Genomic DNA, 16,040 nt, shown 5'->3' with positions numbered 1-16,040 from the left:
AAAATATTTATTTACATTCTACCACAATATTCTCACTGTTAATACAACAACAACAACCACAATATTCTTTATTTTAAGTCGAAAAGTATATCATAAGCAACAGAAGAGCTGTTCGTATATTTGATGCAGCCATCCAGAAATTGCGCAAGGATTTTTTAAGAAGGCTTAAATAGATTTTGGCATATGGCGAAAGACGAACTCAACTCGACTTGGCCGCCAGAAAATTGCTTTGCAGAATGAAAGCAGGCAACTCCAGCGGATTTGTGTTATCCCGCCGTCTTCTTCTTCTTATCCTCCTCTGTTGATGTTGCTGTGGCACCAATTCATTACTCATTCCAGTGAATACCACATGAAATGCAATAATGTGCATTGTTTATACCTTATTTCTTAATTTCAAACAAAGTCGCAACAATAATTAAACTTTTCAATTTTTTAAACAAAATAAGAAATGTGCAACGAAATTTCAATTGACAAAACAGCTGACTTCGAAAATTCGAAATTCCTATTCCCCACTTATTGTTCTCCCTAGGAGAAAAGAATTGGAGGAATTTTTCCTCGGGAATAAAAAAATCCTGCGAGAACAAAATTCCGCGAGAATATTTAGAATTTGTCTCTATAGCACTGAAAAAATTTTTTAAATAAAATTGATTCTTAAATAAAATTAAAATATATAAATGACCGCAGAGCTGAAATAAATGGTGCATATGACCAAAGAATGTAAGCAAAAGTGTACCAAAACACGAGGAGCCTATTCTAACTTCATATGATATTAGTTAATTACCCCCAAGAGGGAAGTCAGTAAATAGTGATACAAAATTCTGGTTCAGAACTAGACCTTGAGTGCCAAATAAGTATTAGTTCGTTAATAGCTAGCTACTAGCTTTAACGAGCTGCGGCTACATATGAGTAGGTATGCCCCTTTCTCAACACTATTCCACCAGTACGTAAATATTGAAAAGGTACCAAAGTAGAAATTTATATATATGTAGTTAGGAACTTGTGAAAAGTTAAAGCGGCGGGACAATTTCCACCGCCTAGGACATCGCCATGTTAAATTCGCCAGTTGAAAACATGTAAAAGAGGTAGATGGCGAAATATTAGTGGTTCAGAATGCAGTAGAAATGCACTTATTTTGAACTAGAGATTCTCCTTACGGGGTAGTTTCTGTGACTTTTTATTTCAATTCGGTATATTATTTTTCTTGTTTATGAGACATTTTTGGCTGGAAGTGGGAGGAACCGTAAAGTAACCATGCCTATCATTTTAGCACCTCAGTAATCTCTGTGTCTAATATATACATATATGTAAATTTGAACCGCATTTTAAAACAACCCACGCGGAGCCCTCTAATTAAGCATTTCAAAAGTTATAAAATTCAATTTCCAATGCAAAATTTGCGGAAATCTACATTCACATTTGGTATGATTATTGAAACCCAAATTCCGGCGATATCTATAAATAAATAAATATAAATAAATAAATAATAAATAAAATAAATAATAATAATACATAAATATAATAAATAATTAAATATAAATCTTATAAAATAAAGTCGCAAAATGTCATGTACGCACATAACTTCACACAGAATGCTACGATTTTAAAACGGTTTTTTGCATTTGAAAGCTTAGCTACGTGTGATGGTACAGTTAATATAATTAGAAGGTATATATTATAGGGGCGTGGCGAATTGCCAAAATGTAGTAAAAAACATAAAATTTTTGTTTACACAGCTATAACACATAAAATAAAATAATAAAAAAATTCTACTTTTCAGTAAAATTTTGAAATATTTACCTTCGATATGCATCAAAAAAATACTTGATTCCTTTCTTATATCAGCCAAATTGTTTAAACAAAAGTAACATTTTTACCAAAAAATGTGTGTGTGTGGTTCTTCGCTGTGAACTGTGCGCGCTAATTGCTTTTGAGTGAAGCATGATACGACACATACATACGTACATATATAGCATTCGCCGCGTTATTTAACTTCGGGCGTAGGTTTATAGGTATGTATGGATGTACATCACTACATAGTATAAAACAGAGTCGCTTTTTCTGTCCCTATGTCCCTTTGAATGCTTAAACCTTTAAAAATACGCAACGGATTTTGATGCCCTTTTTTAACAGATAAAGAGTGATTGAAAAGGAAGAAAAAAGATGGAAGGAGAAGGAGACTGAGAAAGAGATAGAGTGAGACGAAAATAGAGATAGATGAAGCGAAAAGACGGTGGGAGGAGCGAATAAAAGGATTAAGAAAAAGTGAGGGGGGTGTTACGGTCTGCTGTTATGGTCTACGGTTACGGTCCACTTGGGAACGTTTTCGTGCGAACACACCTAGTGACTGGGGATGGGGCGAAAGTTGCGATACAAAAGTATCGAAACAAAGAAAAGAAAAATTCGGCGATCACTAGCGAAACAAAGCCATGAGTTTCCGGCCGTGAAGGAGAAAAGAAGTGTGAAAAATTTAGAAACCACGACTAGCAGAGAAATGGCCATGAGTTTCCGGCCGGAAAAAAACGAGGAAGATTTGTGGTTTGTTTGAGCCTAAATTGTTGGCGGCCCTGCGATTATACAAAAGGATCATATAACATCTATGGACACAACTTCAACAGCAAGGGCGTCAAGCCCAGATAATATACTGCTTCATTAACACTATTGCTTACATCTGTTATGGAACCTTTGACGAGCATACTTACTCTGGGTTGACAATTGTTTCGCAGTTGTACCAAGTTTACCTGGTGGCACGAAGAAGATGATCGGCGTCTGCCCGTGTGCGTCTAGCTGTCCCGGAGCTTCAGCCACTTATGTGGGTTCGTTGACCAAACGACCGACCAAACCACCAGTTACGACAAACCCAAGGCCTAACAAGAAAAAATTTACGCACACGTAAGGGTTAAGGAATTTCTTACCTCATCACTCAATAGGACCGTTGATTAACCTTTTTAGAAAGCGACACAAAACTTTGTCTTTTCCCTAGCGGTTCTCCTACCAATTACTTACCGCTCTTATCCCACCCAACCATGACTTCTCAGATGTTAATGAGATGTCCCAATGTAAAGCAACAACAACAACGAATTTCAGACCATTCTTACAAACTTAACAATTCATGTTTTATTTAATAAAAGACCAATCAATTAAAAAGAAAAAGATCAGAGTTTGATTTCATACTAAATTTAGTACTAAAGAAAAAAAGTACCAATATTTACTATTAGGCTTAAGTCCGAACACCTATAGGAACGGCATGGAATCGAAACTATAAGCAAAAAGGAATCTTACAAACTTACTAAAGAGTGTGTGATATTTAAACAGGTGAAATATTATTAACACAGAGAAACGAATCATATTAAATCAAATATAAGTTATTTGATTGAAATTTCCGCGGTTTTGAAGTATGTTACGAATTCAGTATTAGTAAATATTAATCTCAAACAATTTATAGACATTTCTAATACCAACTCGTTTCATTGATTCTCTCATTAAGCATGATCATTAACACGGTAGTTAAATAAAAAATTATATGTACATATGCAAAACAAAAAAACCAAATGGTATGAAAATATAACAATTTTATTATAAACTTACGTGCATTGATGTTGCAGGAACTCGATGAAGGCTTCTTCTGCTTTGCTGTAAAATGGTACTTTAGCACATATGTAAATATTCTAATTAGAATTTGATATTGCGATTGCTTCGAGTTGCAATCAGATTTTTGTTTTCTTATTCTTATTGGAACGCCAATAAGACATTGGAAACTCTCTCTCCAATCACTAAAAAAAATATCACTCTCTCCTTTTCTAACTTGCACATTTAATTATAATAAACTATATTATTATACTAATTTTACTTTAATTTTCATGAACCATGAACCTCAAAAAAAATTATAATTTTCTTTGTTAAATTCAAAGGAAGTTCATTGATAACTTTCGCACACATTTAATTTAATAAAATTATGTCACCTACACTATATTTTTCTCTCTCTTTCATATTAAGTATGTATATACTTGTGTCTTTAAGTTATATTCCAGGGTCAAGTATACATATTCGTATATTTTTGCTTTTATTCGAAATATTTAATTTTTACATTTTTTTTATGTTAAAAATTGTTTCCGGGTTTTTCCCTTTCTTTTTTGAACATCCCATATTCCGAAATTTGTTTAACTTAAATTTTTCTATTATATATGTAGGTTTTTTTTCTCGATTTTCACCAAAAAAAAAGTGATTTTAGTCAGACTATTAGGACTATACCGCGACAAAACTAGTTGTATACTGGAAGTCAAGAGGAACTTGGAATTTCTCGATTTCTCACGACTCTTGACTGCATTTACTTATGTATGTATATACCTTTTTTTTTTAAACAAAAAGAATTATTTTTTTTTCAAAGGTTTAAATATAATACACTTATACAACTATTTTATCACTCCAAATTTTGTCATTGCAACCAAGCCTGCGAGTTTTCCATGGTGAAGTTGATGATGATATAGCCCCAATCCGTGTCATTGTGAGTACCAATCCGAACATTGATGGATCTTTTAAATATTATAGCTTTAATTTGCGGGTTACGCGTTTAGATTTTTGAAAAACTCGAATTATTTTTCTCTAAGAAGGATTAGCGAATATATAACTTTCCGCCTTACTTGTGGAACTTAGATCCGAACAATTTTTAACTTTTCGCCGATACTAGGATCATCGCGCGAGTATACGTTTAAGGCAAACTTTATCCCATTGTAAATTTTACCAAGTAGCGCAACTAACAGCTGATCGGTGAAAATTCGCACATTCACACGCACAGTTCTCGACTCAGTTTCAAAACAAAACTTTAGATTATTTAATTCAAATTTTAAAGTGAGATAATCCTTACAAATTTATGTATACAGAATATATATAGCGTTTTTGTTGTTATTAAAACAATAGTTTTATTTATATTAAAGCTTTTATAATTTTTTTTTTTAACTTTCAAAAATCTCCGAACACCATTCCTTCATTATATGACATTCGACTGCCTAGTCCACTGCCTTCCACTCTATTCGCAACATAACCTCTACTTAAGCTGCCAAACTATATAGTAAACAATGCTTTATCCAGCAAAAGACCCCGCTATGTCTAAATCCGACGCTTTTATAGGCACGGAAAAACAAGTGAAAAAAGGTGGCGTGATGCGAAACAGAGATAATTAAATAGGGATGGAGATAGATATTTATATAGGTTTGTCCTTTTTTAGTTGTTTTATAGGACATTATCTGACGGTAACTTGTATTTTAACCCTTGCATTCCTTAATATCTTTTCCGTGGTACCACCCTATTTTACCATGTATGCAATTGATACATGGATTTTCCTTTTGTGGCGCGAACTGTAGCTTTAACAAAAACGGGTGCTAGCTTGGCGTTAAACTTATTCGCTTTGTCGCTCAGAACGAAATTGCGCCGATATACATTTTCACCTACACTGAATGGTTTTACTCTGCTTCGGAGGTTGTAGCGTTGAGCTGATTTCTCAAAAGCGTTTTGTATGTTCTTGGCCAACTCAGTACGCACGAGTCGGAGTTTGTCTATGCGGTCTATTACAACATCCCCTCCCAAAGACTCGAGCGTACGCAGCAGACTATAATCATCTGCATGACTTAACATCTGTTGACCGAACATCGCATAGTATGGCGTGCAGCCAATAGTTTGGTGAAATGAAGACCGAAGTGCTTCAGCTATCATTTGAAGATTTTTGTCCCAATTGGTTTGATCAGATTGGAGATATGACCTGATACCAGCGATAACGGAGCGATTGACCCTCTGGCTCGCGTTAGCTTGGGGACTATATAGGGCTGTAAACGAATGTTTAATACCCCTGGAAGATAAACAATTTTTAAATTGGACGGACTTGAACTGACTGCCGTTGTCAGATACAATGCATTCAGGTGCACCAAAAATTGGGAAAATTTGTTTTTCTAAAAAGTCGCAAATTGGAGTGGCAGTAAATTTTTTGGAAATTTCGTCAAATGGTCGAGAACTATAAGAATGCCAATATTACCCCGCTTAGAGCGCGGATAAGGACCTAAAAGATCTACGTATAACCTTTGGCATGGACGTACAGAATTTAAGTTTGCTTTCATAGGTGGGCGAAGAATTATATTTGTAGATTTACTCTGCTGGCAGATATCACAGCGAGAAATGAAACTTTTAACATCATTTACCATCGATGGCCAGTAGAAATTTAAGCGAAGGCGTTCTAACGTTTTTGCCATACCACCATGGCATTTTTTTGGAGAACAATGGACCTTTTCGATAGTGTCCTGTACTAGTTCCTTTGGAATCCACAGTTTCCAACATAAAACTTCTCTTTCTTCATTTCCATTCGCGTATTCTGTTCGCTTGTAAACTTTATCGGCTTTGACCTGCAGGTCTGGTAAACTTCTCTGAGCTTCTTGAATTTTCTGTTTTAATTTATTGTACTCGTCTGAGTTGAAAGCTTCCGAATCTAAATTGACTGCTGGACAGACAGAAATTTCTCCTAGCTCATCAAAGTTTTGTCTAGACAACGCATCGGGAACGATATTCTGAGAACCACGTCGGTGCTCAATTTTAAACCGATAACCCTGTAGTTTGAGTGACCAGCGTGCTAATCTACCACTTAAATCGTTTTGCATCATTAGCCATTGCAAACTGGCATGGTCAGTCACTATCGTGAAATCTTGGCCTTCGACGTAAGCACGGAATTTTTTCAAGCTAAGAATAGCTGCTAGGCACTCAAGCTCGGTTACGCTGTAATTGCTTTGTGCCCGATTTAGTTTTTGCGAAAAATACGCGACGGGAACTTCTATACCATTTTCATTAACTTGAGCCAAAACTGCTCCTACACCTAGTTTGCTAGCGTCACATTGAATAAGAAAAGGTTTACTATAGTTAGCATTAGCTAGTATTGGTGCTGACGATAACAAGGTTTTAATCAACTCAAATGCGGTTTGGGCATCTTCAGTCCATTTAAAAACTTTGGCCTTTTTCAGCAAATTTGTCATTGGTGCAGTAACTGTAGCGAAGTTCGGTACAAATTGCCTATACCAACCAGCCATGCCAAGAAATCGGCGTAATTGTTTGATAGTGGTTGGTTGGGGATATTGTGTAACCGCAGATATCTTATCCGGGTCAGTACGGAGTGTACCATTCCCTACAATATACCCTAAGTACTTCACTTCTCGCAGACAAAATTTGCTTTTCTCAATATTGATTGTTAAGCCCGCGTTTCTTAAATGATATGTAACTTCCGACAACGTCTTCATGTGAGCATCAAAACTTTCTGATACGATGAGTAAATCGTCAAGATATACGAATACACTCTCTCTTAAATTCGATGGAGTCACGCGATCCATTAATCTACATAGGGCCTGAGGGGCATTGCATAAGCCAAAAGGCATTACGCGGTATCTATACAAAGTAAAACAAGTCAAACCTCTGCATTTTTCCGATAAGGGAATTTGCCATAATGCTCGCCTTAAATCGAGCGAAGATATAAACTCAGCTTTTGGTAAGCGACTGAGTATCCCATCTATGTGGGGTAAGGGGTAAGCGTCTTTAATAGATACGCTGTTTACTTTGCGTAAATCTCAACATAGACGAACTTTTTCACCTTTACGGACTAAAACAACCGGACTCGACCACGGACTGTTGGGTGACTCCTCAATTATTCCTAACTTCAGCATTTCATCTATTTCCCTGTGAACTAACTTTTCTATGGCAGGTGAAATAGGAAAATATCGTTGTTTCAATGGACGGACATTTGGCTCTAACTCAATTACGTGCGCCATAAGGTTGGTTTTGCCAAGACCTTCCTTAACATATGACGGAAATAAATCTTTTGTGATTTGCAAACGTTTTTGTTGCTCAGTTGTCAGGGTGTGCATATTATTTAAAACATCAGTATTGTAATTATCGGTGCTTACACAGTCGATTTGGCTTATCAGATGGGGAGCTATTTGGAATGCGATCCAGAAATCTACGCCCAAAATCAGATTTTGCTTCAAGCTAGGGACAATATAAAAGAGTAGTTTTGATGTTTTGCCTTTATAGGTAATGTCAAATAAAGAGGTACCAAATACAAATTGGTCATTGCCATCAGCAGTTCGTATCGATGAACAATGGTTGGTTTTAATATTTTTATCCGCGCATATCTTTTCAGCCAAGTTGCTGCCTACACAAGATACTTGCGCTCCACTATCGAACAAAGCTAGATGAGTTTCGTTAATAATTATAAAATATAAAAATTTATTTCGGCATATGGTCGAAGGTCTGACGAATGCTTTTGCAAAGAACATATTAAATTGGTTAGCCCTTTTCTACCTGCTTTAACTTTTCTCCAAAATTTACTTGCCCGTGTTGCCGAACGTGATTTGGGTGGTGTGCCCTTTTCGATATTATTAAAAATTTCTTTTCGTTTTTCTTGGTAAAATTTCAAACGATCTTGGTACGGTACTAAATGTCTTAGTTCTGGTTTATAAAAATTCTTAGTTTCAAGATTGGGCTTAGTTACTTCTGGCGAGGAACCGTTTTCGAGTCCTCGCTCGATTGCAAGTTTCCCGACTTACACTTTACACACGTAGGTTTGTACACGCCTACACTACCGCAACCATAGCAAAATATCGTTCGCTCTGCCAAGCAGTCGAAGTAACGATGCCCTTCTTTGCGGCAATTCCAGCACATCAGCTGATTGTTGCTCCTACGCCGTGTCACCTCATCAACTTCAATAGCGTCTTCGACGCTATCTCCTTCTATTTCGTCTACAATGTCAACTTCGTTAATTTGCTTACGACCAGACGTATTTCGATAAGGGGTGGACAAAGCAGTATTACTTGAAGACGACTGTCTAGCGATTTCTTGAAGTAAGCTTTCGTGTTTAATGCATAACTCGCGCAATTTAGCTACCGAAGGAATGGAAACGTATAAAAGTTGTTGCCTCAAGCGAGGTCTTAACCCTCTCTGTAGTATTTCTACAAGTTCTGCCTCTGGGATAGGAATGCTCAAGTTTTCTGCGATTTTAAAAATAGCATTGCGGTATTCATCAAAGGTTTCGGACATATTTTGCTTGCGCATACGTATTGCCTCTTTAATATCCGTATCAGTACGGTGTGCGGCAAAATGGGTACGGAGAGCTTGACAAAAATTAGGCCAAACAACACGATCTACTGAGCGTCTGTAACGCCAGTACCAATCTTTGGCCTCCTTAGTAAACACGCTTTCATGTTCGCAAAACAAAGTGAAATTTCCTCCGAGTGTATCGATCACCTGTGACTCGGCTCTATAAATAAAATTTTCTACCGATAGACGATTGGAGCCATCAAATTTTATGTCCCAGTTTGAAATAAGGTTGGCAATTTTGCCAGAATTAGTGACGTGTGATATGTCACTACTGCGCGGAAAACCTACATTAGAAGGCCTGTAAGGATTTCCTTGTGTATGCATATTTAAAGGTGCGCCGCCATGTTGACTAAGGCCATTAACAAAATCCGGTGGATCTTGTGTCCAATCAACCATTGGTGGTAAATCATTATTTTGTGGAGGTTGCAAGTTTACGTTTTGCAATCTAGAGACAATATTATTAACGGATTGATCCAACCGCTGCTCTAACTGAGCAAATCGGGTTTCGAAATCTTGTAATAAATTAGCTTGTCGCGCGGAGATAACGGCGCTGACAATATTTCGGATTCTAGTGTCTTCCGGTGGCGTAACGGATATATTGTTTCTGTTGTTTTGTTCCATGGTTCTTGCTGGTGATTGTTGTGACTGTTGGGATTGTTGAAGACCCGAATTTCCTGCGGCTGCTTGTGTTTCAGCTTGTATTTCAACACTAGTTTCTGCCGGTTGCTGCTGCTGTTGTGCGGCCTGTGAGGTAGACTGTCGCTCTTGAACAGTGGGACTAGTTACCGATCTAGCTTGTGAACGAAGAGGGTATGGATTTGGTCGAAAGTTATTGGGATTGCATTGTGCTCTACACTGAGGACAAGTTGTATTGTTCCTTAGCCAATTCAAAAGACAAGACCGATGGAATTTGTGGTTGCATGCAGTACGCACAGCATCAGAAGTCAAGGTAAAGTTTTCGCGGCAAATTGTACACAAACGGCTTGGGGTTAGTGGCGGGGGTGCATACTCATCACTGTGACGTAACGGCATTGTACGTATATTAAAAAAAATTGCAAAAAGTATATAGATGTATATATATATGTAAAGATATTAAAAAATGTATATGCGTGTGTATTTATTCAAAATACAGAAAAAAAATTCAAAAAAAAAAATTTTGTTAAAGCAAACTCAAATCAAATATGGTCTTACTCTTCAATTGTTGCTGTTTGTTTTGTTGTTATACGGCCAAAGACATTTGTGTGCTTTTTCACTTTCATGTGGTGTGAGAATTTTTGTTGTTGCAGTACGTGCAACACACGCATTCCAACTTGCAACAGAAATTTGATGGAACTAAATCTTGATCCTTTAAACATATAATAACGAGATTCTACATTCAAGTGGTATTTAAAATATGCATATAGCCAAAATCAAAATAGATCCAAGATGAAAAAAGAAATAACGTAAAATACGTCAGTTTTTATTTGCAATTATGTGGTCAAAGCTACTGGTATGGTTAGTACGACGTGAATTTATCTCATCGTTTCAAACTAAATTCCAAATACCAATGGCTATGAAACCGGTACTACAAAAATAAAAATGAATTAGGAGAAACAAAATTCGTATAGGACAATGGTTTGTGAAACCCCTAATTAAAGTTAAAAATTATTTTTGGCTTTCTTCTACGCTGGGGCCCCACACTGTTGGGCGCCATTTTCTGTTATGGAACCTTTGACGAGCATACTTACTCTGGGTTGACAATTGTTTCGCAGTTGTACCAAGTTTACCTGGTGGCACGAAGAAGATGATCGGCGTCTGCCCGTGTGCGTCTAGCTGTCCCGGAGCTTCAGCCACTTATGTGGGTTCGTTGACCAAACGACCGACCAAACCACCAGTTACGACAAACCCAAGGTCTAACAAGAAAAAATTTACGCACACGTAAGGGTTAAGGAATTTCTTACCTCATCACTCAATAGGACCGTTGATTAACCTTTTTAGAAAGCGACACAACACTTTGTCTTTTGTCTAGCGGTTCTCCTACCAATTACTTACCGCTCTTATCCCACCCAACCATGACTTCTCAGATGTTAATGAGATGTCCCAATGTAAAGCAACAACAACAACGAATTTCAGACCATTCTTACAAACTTAACAATTCATGTTTTATTTAATAAAAGACTAATCAATTAAAAAGAAAAAGATCAGAGTTTGATTTCATACTAAATTTAGTACTAAAGAAAAAAAAAGTACCAATATTTACTATTAGGCTTAAGTCCGAACACCTATAGGAACGGCATGGAATCGAAACTATAGCAAAAAGGAATCTTACAAACTTACTAAAGAGTGTGTGATATTTAAACAGGTGGAATATTATTAACACAGAGAAACGAATCATATTAAATCAAATATACATAAGTTATTTGATTAAAATTTCCGCGGTTTTGAAGTATGTTACGAATTCAGTATTAGTAAATATTAATCTCAAACAATTTATAGACATTTCTAATACCAACTCATTTCATTGATTCTCTCGTTCTCTCACGATTCACTGATCATGCTTAATGATCATTAACACGGTAGTTAAATAAAAAATTATATGCACATATGCAAAACAAAAAAACCAAATGGTATGAAAATATAACAATTTTATTATAAACTTACGTGCATTGATGTTGCAGGAACTCGATGAAGGCCTTCTACGATTCTTCTGCTTTGCTGTAAAATGGTACTTTAGCACATATGTAAATATTCTAATTAGAATTTGATATTGCGATTGCTTCGAGTTGCAATCAGATTTTTGTTTTCTTATTCTTATTGGAACGTCAATAAGACATTGGAAACTCTCTCTCTCCAATCACTAAAAAAATATCACTCTCTCCTTTTCTAACTTGCACATTTAATTATAATAAACTATATTATTATACTAATTTTACTTTAATTTTCATGAACCATGAACCTCAAAAAAAATTATAATTTTCTTTGTTAAATTCAAAGGAAGTTCATTGATAACTTTCGCACACATTTAATTTAATAAAATTATGTCACCTACACTATATTTTTCTCTCTCTTTCATATTAAGTATGTATATACTTGTGTCTTTAAGTTATATTCCAGGGTCAAGTATACATATTCTTATATTTTTGCTTTTATTCGAAATATTTAATTTTTACATTTTTTTTATGTTAAAAATTGTTTCCGGGTTTTTCCCTTTCTTTTTTGAACATCCCATATTCCGAAATTTGTTTAACTTAAATTTTTCTATTATATATGTAGGTTTTTTTTTCTCGATTTTCACCAAAAAAAAGTGATTTTAGTCAGACTATTAGGACTATACCGCGACAAAACTAGTTGTATACTGGAAGTCAAGAGGAACTTGGAATTTCTCGATTTCTCACGACTCTTGACTGCATTTACTTATGTATGTATATACCTTTTTTTTTTTAAACAAAAAGAATTATTTTTTTTTCAAAGGTTTAAATATAATACACTTATACAACTATTTTATCACTCCAAATTTTGTCACTGCAACCAAGCCTGGAGGGTGGGGCCGTGTGTAGAAGTCCACGAAAGTGGGGAAAGCTTCTGACCGCCATTCACCTGGGAATGGCCAGAGCGATTCTTTTGCATGCGGTTCAAGCAGCTCACTACTGCCGGTCGCTTGCGGCCAAGTATCCTCTGGGTAGCCGCTAAACACCCGTTTAGCGGTGAGCTAATGTGAGAAGGCGACAACCTGGCTAGGCCACTCTGACATAATCGGTTTAAGGGCTAGCCGGGGGAGATTTCATCGGCAGCGTCTGTACACCTCTAGGTGCGGCTGCAAGCGGGCGTCTGTCTTGGAGCAAGCGGCTCGCTATATAAACGTGCCAAGTAATATTTTCACCCCCGCTGAGCGGGTTGTGCGCTGGGCTTGGGACCCGCCACGTAAAACCATACTCCAATGAAATATAACAACAAGCCTCGGATAAATACACTCTCTATTGATGACGACCATGGCAAACGTTTGAAGGACAATGAATTGAGGGCATGCACCTGGAACGTCCGCTCCCCGAATGGGATTGGTGCAGATGCCCGGCTGGTTGATGTCCTCGTCAAAGCAAAATCTGACATCACCGCCATCCAAGAAATGCGTTGGACGAAGCAAGTAAGAAAGAAGATCAAAAATTGTGACATATATTGGAGTGGCCATGCGAATAAGCGCAGTTTCGGCGTCGGATTCGTGGTGGGAGAGAGACTTTGTCGCCAAGTGCTGGCGTTCACGCCTGTGGACGAGCGTCTCGCCGCTATTCGAATAAAAGCAAAATTTTTTAATATATCATTCATCTGCGCCCATGCGCCGACAGAGGAGAAAGACGATGAGGTGAAAGACACTTTTTATGAACAATTAGAACGCACATACGAGCGCTGCCCCCGTCATGATATAAAAGTCGTGCTTGGCGACTTTAACGCCAGGGTGGGCAAAGAAGGTGTTTTTGGCCCTACAGTCGGAAAGTTCAGCCTACACAATGAAACTTCTCCTAACGGACTGAGGCTGATTGACTTTGCCGGTGCTCGAAACATGGTCATATCAAGCACGAGGTTCATGCATAAAAAGATACATCAAGCTACATGGCTGTCTCCTGATCGAAATACTCGCAATCAGATCGATCACGTTGTGATAGACGGACGGCATGCCTCCAGTGTTTTAGATGTGCGAACGATCCGAGGACCTAACATCGATTCGGACCATTATCTCGTTGCAGCCAAAATACGCACCCGCCTCAACGCGGCTAAAAACAAGGAACAAAAAACACAAGGAAAGCTAGACGTCGAAAAGCTTCAATCACAACAGACTGCCAATGATTTCGCAACTCGACTCTCACACCTGCTCTCTGAGGGCACAACTCATCCTGAAGGAATACAGGAGCAGTGGGAGCATATCTCCAAAGCACTTCATACTGCCGCCGAGGAAAAAATTGGTTACCGGCGGCCACGAAAAAACAGCTGGTATGATGAAGAATGCCGCGTTGCACCCGAAAGAAAAGACGCTGCCTACAGGGCTACGTTAAAAGCGAGCGCGACAAGAGGAGTGTGTGAACGCTATCGTGAGTTGAAAAGGGAAGCGAGACGCCTTTTCAGGAAGAAAAAAGCAGAAGCAGAAAGGCGTGAGTGCGAGGAGCTTGAGCTGCTAGCCACCAGGAATAACGCCCGAAAATTCTACCAAAAAATACGGCGACAGACGGAAGGTTTTAAGACCGGGGCAAACTCCTGTAGGAATGAAAACGGCGACCTTGTAACTGATGTCCAGAGAGTGCTTAGATTATGGAGGGAACACTTCTCTGCTCTCCTAAATAGAGGCAGCAATTCACCGCGCAGAGATGAAGAACCCGATCCCGCAATCGATGATGATGGAATATATGTCCCCCCGCCCGATTATGACGAAGTTAGAATAGCAATAACCAGATTGAAAAACAACAAGGCCGTGTGCGCTGATGGATTGCCTGCGGAGCTATTCAAGTTCGGCGGCGAGGAGTTGGTAAGGCGCATGCAGCAGCTTCTTAGCAAAATATGGGCGGACGAAAGCATGCCCGACGGTTGGAATCTAAGTGTTCTTTGCCCAGTCCACAAGAAGGGGGATACTGCAAAATGCACCAACTATCGTGGAATCAGCCTTCTTAATATCGCATATAAGGTCCTTTCAAGTGTATTGTGCGAAAGATTGAAGCCCACCGTGAACCGGCTGATTGGACCTTATCAGTGCGGCTTCATACCTGGTAAATCTACCATCGACCAGATTTTCACAATGCGCCAAGTCTTGGAAAAAACCCGTGAAAAGAGAATCGACACACATCACCTCTTCGTCGACTTTAAAGCCGCCTTCGACAGCACGAAAAGGAGCTGCCTATATGCCGCTATGTCTGAATTTGGTTTCCCCGCAAAACTTATACGGCTGTGCAAAATGACGTTGAGCAACACCATCAGCTCAGTCAGAATTGGGAAGGACCTCTCCGAGCCGCTCGAAACTAAACGAGGTTTCAGACAGGGTGACCCCCTATCGTGCGATTTCTTTAATTTGATGCTGGAGAAAATTATACTAGCTGCAGAACTTAACCGCACTGGAACAATATACTATAAAAGCGTGCAATTACTGGCATATGCTGATGACATTGATATCATCGGCCTAAACACCCGCGCTGTTAGTTCTGCTTACTCCAAGCTGGAAAAAGAAGCGGTAAAGATGGGTTTGATGGTGAATGAAGACAAAACGAAGTACCTGCTGTCATCGAGCAAAGAGTCAGCGCATATGCGCCTTGGCAAACACGCTACTGTTGGCAGCCATAATTTCGAAATAGTAAAAGACTTCGTTTATTTGGGAACCAGCATCAACATTAGCAACAACATCAGCACTGAAATCCAGCGAAGAATCAATCTTGCCAATAAATGCTACTTTGGACTAGGTAGGCAATTGAAAAGTAAAGTCCTCTCTCGGCGAACGAAAATCATACTCTACAAGTCACTTATCGTACCCGTCCTGCTATATGGGGCAGAAGCATGGACCATGACAACAGCAGATGAAGCGGCTTTGGGAGTGTTCGAGAGAAAAGTTCTTCGAAAGATTTATGGACCTCTACGCGTTGGCGATGGCGAGTACCGAAGAAGATTTAATGATGAGCTGTACGAGCTATACGCAGACATCAACATAGTCCAGCGAATTAAAACGCAGCGGCTGCGCTGGCTAGGCCATGTTATGCGAATGAAAGATGATGCTCCGGCCAAGAAAGTGTTTCTATCGGAACCCGCCTATGGAAGCAGAGGTAGAGGGCGGCCCCCACTCCGTTGGAAGGACCAGGTGGAAAACGATTTAAACTCCCTTGGTGTGACCAATTGGCGCCGGTTGGCGGAGCGAAGGAGCGACTGGCGCGCCTTGTTGGACGGCCATAACCGTTTAGACGGTTAAGCGCCAA

At 38.6% G+C, this 16,040-nt stretch overlaps 1 protein-coding gene across 1 annotated transcript in view; it reads right to left on the bottom strand.

Moving 5' to 3' along the window:
* Positions 1-3,614, bottom strand: part of Acf (ATP-dependent chromatin assembly factor large subunit) — a 115,040-nt gene extending 111,426 nt beyond the window's left edge. Inside the window, exon 1 of the mRNA XM_067763559.1 lies at positions 3,586-3,614. The gene's annotated coding sequence lies outside the window, so the exon portion shown is untranslated. The remainder of the gene's footprint in view (positions 1-3,585) is intronic.
* Positions 3,615-16,040: the final 12,426 nt, after the last annotated feature.

This window comes from Eurosta solidaginis, chromosome 1 (assembly GCF_040869045.1).
Source record: "Eurosta solidaginis isolate ZX-2024a chromosome 1, ASM4086904v1, whole genome shotgun sequence".
Classification (NCBI taxonomy): Eukaryota; Metazoa; Arthropoda; class Insecta; order Diptera; family Tephritidae; genus Eurosta; species Eurosta solidaginis.
The sequence above is the reverse complement of the archived record's forward strand: the minus strand, read 5'-3'. Positions and strand labels throughout refer to the sequence as shown.